Raw genomic sequence first — 8,219 nt, forward strand, 5'->3', positions numbered from 1 at the left:
ATAAAAAAGAACAAAATAATGCCATTTGCAGCAACATTGATGGAACTAGAGACTCTCATACTAAGTGAATCAAGTCAGAAAGAGAAACACAAATACCATATGATATCACTTATATCTGGAATCTAATATACCACAAAAATGAACTTTTCCACAGGAAAAAAAAAAATCATGGTCATGGACAACAGACTTGTGGTTGCCAAGGAGGAGGTATGTGGGAGCGACTGGGAATCTGGGGTTAATAGATGCAAACTATTGCCTTTGGAATGGATAAGCAATGACATCCTGCCATATAGCACTAGGAACCATATTATGATGGAGCATGATAATGTGAGAAAAAAGAATGTATACATGTATGTGTAACTGGGTCACCTTGCTGCACAGTAGAAAGTTGACAGAAGACTGTAAACCAGCTATAATGGAAAGAATAAAAATCATTATTAAAAAAAAAGATGTTACATCACCCAAAGTTACAAAGTGGTTGGGCCAGTATTCAAGCCTAGGCTGATTTAACCCTAAAAGCTGATGCCTTTAAAACCTTCAATGGGGAGTTCCCGTCATGGCGCAGTGGTTAACGATTCCGACTAGGAACCATGAGGTTGTGGGTTTGGTCCCTGCCCTTGCTCAGTGGGTTAACGATCCGGCGTTGCCGTGAGCTGTGGTGTAGGCTGGAGACGCGGCTTGGATCCCGAGTTGCTGTGGCTCTGGCGTAGGCCAGCGGCCACAGCTCCGATTCGACCCCTAGCCTGGGAACCTCCATATGCCGTGGGAGCGGCCCAAGAAAGAGCAAAAAAAAAAAAGACCAAAAAAAAAATAATAAAAATAAATAAATAAAACCTTTAATGGTGTTGCTGCAACCAACTCTAATAGCTCTTTTTTTTTTTTTTTTTTTTTTTTTCCCCTCTATTTTTGTCTTTTCTAGGGCCGCACTTGGGGCATATGGAGGTTCCCAGGCTAGGGTCTAATTGGAGCTGTAGCCTCCGGCCTATGCCAGACCCACAGCAACACCAGATGCGAGCCGCGTCTGTGATCTACACCACAGCTCATGGCAATGCTGGATCCTTAACCCACTTCAAGGCCAGGGATCGAACCCGCAACCTCATGGTTCCTAGTCGGATTCATTAACTGCTGCACCATGACGGTAACTCGTCTAATAGCTTCTAACGTCAATATTATATGATCATTCTTTGCCCTAAAAATGTAAATTATAAATACAAAGAGGTTGGTTTTTACATTAGTAGTGGATGTGAGGGGGGCACAATAGAACCACACAATGATTCCTCCCAGAAGGAGGCACCATGTGGCTTCAGTAATAAGATTTCCTCACACAGAACTGGAAGGACAAGGGCATTCTGGGTTGAGAGAACGGAGTGGGTACAGAACAGGCAACACTCGTGGATCTGCAGGAACAAGTGGAAAGGATAGGAAGAAGGAAGACTTGAAAAGTCAGCTGGAAGAAAATTGGGGAGAGTCTTTAAAGCCATACTAAGGACCCTGGACACTATAAAAAATGGGCAGCTATTGAAAGCTGAAGAACACAAGAAGCGATTAGTACATTTTTGTTTGGGGCTTATTTTTCATTTGTTTGTTTTTTTGTTCTTAATTATTTACAACCAATAAGAATGCTTAGTACAGGAGTTCCCGTTGTGGTATAGTGGTTAATGAATCTGACTAGGAACCATGAGGTTGCAGGTTCAATCCCTGGCCTTGCTCAGTGGGTTGAGGATCTGGAGTTGCCGTGAGTTGTGGTGTAGGTTGCAGACGCAGCTCGGATCCCACGTTGCTATGGCTCTGGCATAGGGCGGTGGCTACAGCTCCAATTAGACCCCTAGCCTGGGAACCTCCATATGCCGCCAGAGAGGCCCAAGAAATAGCAAAATAAATAAATAAATAAATATATAAATAAAATGTCATCTTTATGCTCAACATCATTAATAATTAGAGTAATGCAAATCAAAACTACAATGAGATATCACTTCACACCAGTCAGAATGGCCATCATCACAAAATCTACAAACAATAAAAGCTGGAGAGGGTATGGAGAAAAGGGAACCCTCCTACACTGTTGGTGGGAATGTACATTTGTGCAACTACTATGGACCATAGTATAGACGTTCCTCAAAAAACTAAAAATAGAGCTAACATGTGATCCAGCAATCCCAGTCCTGGGCATCCATTCAGAGAAAAACCACAATTCAAAAAGATACATGCACCCCAATGTTCACTGCAGTACTAGTTAGAATAGCTGAGACATGGAAGCAACCTAATTGTCCATCAACAGAGGAATGGATAAACAAGATGTGATACATATAGGCAATGAAATATTACTCACCCATAAAAAAGAAAGAAGTGATGCTATTTGTAGCAACACAGATGGACCTAGAAATTATCATACTAAGTAAAACCAGACAGAGAAAGACAAATATCATATGAGATCATTAATATGTGGAATAGAATAAAAATGATAAAATAGGACTTACAAAGCAGAAACATACTCAAAGCTTTCAAAACCAAACTTATGCTTACCAAAGGGGAAACGTGGTGTGGGGGAAGGGATAAATTAGGAGGTTGGAATTGATATATACACACTACTATATATAAAATAGATGGGTAACAAGAACCTACTGTATAGCACAGGGAAATTTACTCAGTTCTATGTAATAACCTATATGGGAAAAGCATCTGAAAAGGAATGGATATATGTATATGTATACCTGATTTATTTTGCTGTATGCCTGAAATTAACACAACTTTGTAAGTCAACTATATTCCAATAAATTAAAAATAAATAATAAAAAATACTAATATGAAGGAATAAACAAAATATCATCTTTAGAAGAAGCAATTTTCAATAGCAACACAAAACATAATTTGGGAAAACCTCACAACAAATGCGAAGTGTCTTTTCTGAGAAAACTATAAAACCTAATTAATGACTATAACAGAAGTTGTAAGTAGAAAGATGGTCCATACTCATAAATAGAAAGATAAGAAACTGATCTATTCATTCATTGTAACACCAATAAAAATTCCACAAAGGTTAGTTGTTGAAGTTTAGAGGCCAGTCAGTCCTCAAATTCATACACAAGAAGAGTCAAGGTGGCCAGATGATTTTTAAGGACAAAAAGAGTACATGTCACAACAGGTGAAACATTTTAAAACTAAATGACCATTCCTGCTGTATAGCACAGGGAACTATATCTAGTCACTTGTGCTGGAACATGATGGAAGATAATGTGAGAAAAAAATATATACATATATATATGGACACATAACTGGGTCATTATGCTGTACAGTAGAAATTGACAGAACACTGTAAATCAATTATAATGGAAAAAAATAAAAATCATAAAAAAATTAAATTTAAAAAAAAGGAATTAAATGACCTGACAGATTTAGAGAACAACACAGTTGTTACCAGTGGGAAAGGGGAAAAAGGGAGGGAAAAGACAAAGGTAGGGGATTATGAGGTGCAAACTATCAGGCAGAAAATAAGCTATAAGGATATATTGTACAACTTGGGGAATCTAGCCAATATTTTATAATAACTATAAATGGAGTATAACATTTAAAAATTGTCAGGAGGGAGTGGGATGGACTGGGAGTTTGGGGTTAATATACGCAAACTATTATGTTTAGAATGGATAAGCAATGAAGTTCCAACGTATAGTACAGGGAACGATATCCAATCACCTGCTTTGTTTGTTTTGCTTTTTAGGGCTACACCCTCGGCACGCGGAAGTTCTCATGCTAGGGGGTGAACTGGAGCTGCAGCTGCCGGCCTACACCACAGCCATAGCGATGCCAGATCTGAGCCCCGTCTGTGACCCACACCATAGCTCATGGCAAGACCAGATCCTTAACGCACTAATTGAGCCAGGGGTTGAGCCCACATCCTTATGGATACTAGTCAGGTTTGTTTCCACTGAGCCACAACAGGAACTCCCTATCCAATCACTTGTAATAGAACATGATAGAAGATAATGAGAAAAAGAATACATACATATACGTACAACTGGGTCACTTTGTTGTATAGCAGAAATTAACAGAACATTGTAAATCAACTATAATAAATTTTTTTATAATTGTGAATGTTGTACACTTGTAACTTATTAAAAAAAAAGAATATTCTTTAAAAAAAAATTAAGTGACCTGAGATTGGCCCAGAGACATTAGTTGTGGCTTTACATTTCTCTCTTGGGTTGAAGAAACAGTATGGAGAAAGGAAATAGGAAAGATGACACTGATGACAAAAAAGAGATGGGCTCCTTCACAGTTCCTCACCCACACTAAATCAGAGTGACCCTGACTCTCAAATAATGACAAAAGCTATTTTCAAAGAAGCACTTATACCACAGAAGCCTGACCTAAGGAAAAATAACAGTTGGAGTGACGCTTCTATCAGCCACCTGGCATTTGCCAATCATCTGACAGGTGCTACCAGCAAAGGAGTCAGAAGATGCAATGGCAAGCACACTGTCCTGGGTCTATAAGAGCCTGAGACAAAGGTGAGAGAAAGGAACCAAACAGGAAATGAACCTACTCACAAAGCAACATCCTAGTAAGTGCAAAAAAGTACAAGTAGACATGCAAAAAACAAAACAAAACAAAACCCCCCAAAACTGCTAAGTTGCAAGCAGAGGGGTAACCAAGGGCAGATTGCCCAGGGACATATTCTGAGATGGGTCTGGGAAGTTTATGGCTAGAGAAGGAGTTGCTGCTGACTGTGCTGCTGCCCATCTGGTCCATGGATCCTGGTCCACAGTGATTCAGGCATCAGTTTGCCAGCAACAAAGCTGTCACTATGGAGTTCCCATCATGGCTCAGCAGAAATGAGTATGACCAGCATCCATGAGGATGCAGGTTCAATCTCTGGCCTTGCTCAGTAGGTTAAGGATCCGGTGTTGCCATGAGCTATGGTGTAGGTCGAAGACGCAGCCAGGATCTGACATTGCTACAGCTGTGGTGCAGGCCAGCAGCTATAGCTCTGATTCAACCACTAGACTGGGACTCTCCATGTTGCAGGTGTGCCCCTAAAAAGACAAAAAAAAAAAAAAAAAAAAAAAACCAAAAAACAAAACCATCACTGTGTACTGTTGATGGCCTCTAAATTCCAGCAAATTATGAACCACTTATCAAGATAAAACTTTGTACTGTCTTCTATACCAAATTAGCTAATGATCTTGTCTAAGATTTAAGAAAATTGTAGGCTTTTCCTCCTGCTTCTTGCTCTCTTTCTTTTGTGCATTATACGAGGTTACAATGAGCTAAGGATCTCTTCCCCCTGGGGACTCTTATGTGGCATCTCAGATCACTCACAACTGTTGCTTACATGTCACAAACATGGAAGGAACAGAGGTTAATACTGAGTTGCGAATACAATTCTTCCCATTGAACATCATTAGAACTATAGATTGTTAGCTCCAAACATGGACCCAATAGAGCTTTCCATTCCACTTATGCCACACTAGCTCACAGAACTAACTTGATATATCCAGGAACCAAGATTTCAACCGGAAGTACCTCAGTTGGGTACTGGCTCATTCACATTCCCACCAAAACATAATGTACCATAGATTGCATCTTGTTAGGTCTGCCATGACTAAGGCATCCACATAAAGTCTCATTAACTTAAAAGAAATTAAGCTCACTGTGGTTTATTCAGCAACATTCCTCATCCATGTCCAATATCAGATGGTTCACATGCCAGTCACAGTTAAATCTAATTTGATGTAATCTTGGCAAATGGAAGGTAATCAACAAGCCTTCAGCTCCAGCACTAAAGCAGCATATAATACATTTCTGAAATACATTAATAAATAGAGTGAGGAAAAGGCTTCTTGACCATAACTGGCATTTGTGATGTAGCAAGAGGGTCCCTGGGTTCTGATATTCTATTTACTGGTATCATAAATAGGTACGTAGTTTAAAAGGCTTGTAAGTCATTTGTTGCTGCTTCAGCTATCCCTGCATAGTTATTAATATTGACATTAGTGTCCCCATTTCTTGAACATGCTATTCTTAATGATCAGCTTGCTTGATCTTGGGTGAGCCTCACAACAATCCTTTGAGAAATTCTTCTCCTTGCCATTTTGCAGCTGAAGAAACTAAGGTACAGAGAGGTATGTATGGCCCAAACTCTTGTAACTCTAACCAAAGGCAGAGACAATACTTACACCAACTCTGATGCCAGAGCCCAAGTTCTTAACCTTGTGCCTCATGGCTCCCCTAGTTACAAGCCTTTTTGTATAATTGTTCATTAATTACACGTGGATAGAGTGAATGGTTCTAAATAGGGTCTTAGGAATATTGTGGTTGGAAATGGGGGACAAGGGCTCTTGCTTGAAGATCTATTTCAATACCGACATTTTCACTTTAACAGTGCAGTTATTTGGGTGGTTTATTTGGGCTGGTAAACAGATTTGAAGGGTTAAAGGTTAAAAGCACTCCCAAGCCATCCTTTGGTGCTGCTCACATGGATCACATCACGGCATACTTAACATCATTTTCTCTTTGGTGTCCTGAAGAAGTGATGTCTGCTAGGATATTTGTCTCCCTATTTTATACTTTGGAGCATGCAAATACTATGAACCAGAGTACTAAGTCATAATTACTTTTTCCTTCTGACCAGATTATTTTTTGGCTCTGATCCATTGAAAACCATGCAAGCTACTGCTACACAATGCCTAAATAATTGTTCAATTAGATGTGAGGTGGCTGGCGGGGGAGGGGGGGATTCATAGTCTCTAGCTACAAATCATCATACATACAGAGCTACTTTCATTATGTATCTTATCTGCCATGTCATGCAGAATCCAGGACTTGGTGTTTGATTATTTCTCTCTTCGGAAGCATAGTTGTTCTAGGGTTGATATGTGGCATAAAACCAGAAACTTGATGGAGACAAGGGAAACTATTTTGCATCTGGGCAGAATTTTGAAGCAGGAAAAACTGTCATAGCTACCGTGTTCCTCTCTCAGACACTTAATCTGAGTCCTAATCTTACTCTAAACTGGAAGGGTGAATACTTCCCCCCATAGCAGTTATCTGAGAAAGGCTATCATCAATTCAATACCAGCCTGATGTCCTCAGGCCTCGGTGGGCTCTGGAATTGCACAAAACTGGCCTGAATCAGCTAGCTAGGTGACCTTGGGTAAATAAGCTCTCTGAATCCCAGCCACATCCTCTGTAAAACAGGGATAACATTATCTATATGGTAGATATGTTAGGAGGATTAAGCATAATTCTGTGTGTAGGCAGAGAAGCACAATACCAAAGATACAGTAGGACTAGGTAAATGGTAGATTTTTAGTGTTGATATAAGCATAGAGCATAAGCAAGGGGTCTATTTCTGCAGCACCTATAGGTTTAAGGGAGTCATTTTGCGTATTTCTTCCTCTGAATGATAAATAAGTGCTGTAAGATTTTTAAAGATGAAAAGTATTAACTGTCATTTATCTGCAGCAAATAAGCTGAATATATATACTTGCAGACCAAAACGATGATTTAACTTGAATTTTTAAAAAATCTTACAGCACATCACAGGACAATAAAGTCAATTTCCAAAGGCTAAAAAAGCCCAACTAAGCAACAACCAAAAAAAACCCTCAAAGAATAGAAAAGCCCAACTCATCCACATTGTGCAACCAGCAAACAGGACATTTAAAAATGTGAAAATCACGCCTGAAAAAATGCTTACATTTAAAGACAAAATTGTGGTGAGCATGTATTGTGGGAAAGGAAATTACCTAAAAAGACTTGGGATGAAGTTAGTGTACTGAAATTGTGTCATACGCAAAAAGAAATTCACCCATTCATCAAATATTTGTTGAGCGCCCACCACCGGCCAAGTACAAACAAAAACAATCACAAATATCAGCTCTGCTTTGCGGTCTCGGTCTCGTGGCACTGCAGCCCGCAGGTTAAAATCCTTAGGCCAGGTCTACGCAGCGCGTCTTTAGGCAAAGAGGAAGAACAAATCGGCCCCGCCCCCGCCTTGCAGGCCTTGTGCGTTTACGTAATCGCAATTCGATAACGCCAAGACGTACCTACGGTGTCCCACGAGGAAATGATTATGCAGCAACAGCGACTTGTTCCGCCCGGGGAAAAGATGGCGCTTGACGCGTCAGCCACCCTTGCTGCCTCGTTCCTTCCTCACGGGGGCGGGGCCTATAGAGAGCAGGGGGGTGTGTTTAGGAGGTGTGTGGTTTTGTTTTTTCCCG

At 40.2% G+C, this 8,219-nt stretch overlaps 1 long non-coding RNA gene across 1 annotated transcript in view; it reads right to left on the minus strand.

Annotated features, from left to right (window-relative positions):
• Window positions 1-8,136, minus strand: part of LOC110255612 (uncharacterized) — a 215,027-nt gene extending 206,891 nt beyond the window's left edge. The window contains exon 1 of the long non-coding RNA XR_002336156.2: window positions 8,046-8,136. This is a non-coding gene — a long non-coding RNA (uncharacterized LOC110255612). The remainder of the gene's footprint in view (window positions 1-8,045) is intronic.
• Window positions 8,137-8,219: the final 83 nt, after the last annotated feature.

The sequence above is a fragment of the Sus scrofa genome, chromosome 10, assembly GCF_054392235.1.
Source record: "Sus scrofa isolate SSC_HxYL_T2T_F1_AM1 chromosome 10, Sscrofa_HxYL_maternal_Yorkshire_Landrace_v2.0, whole genome shotgun sequence".
Classification (NCBI taxonomy): Eukaryota; Metazoa; Chordata; class Mammalia; order Artiodactyla; family Suidae; genus Sus; species Sus scrofa.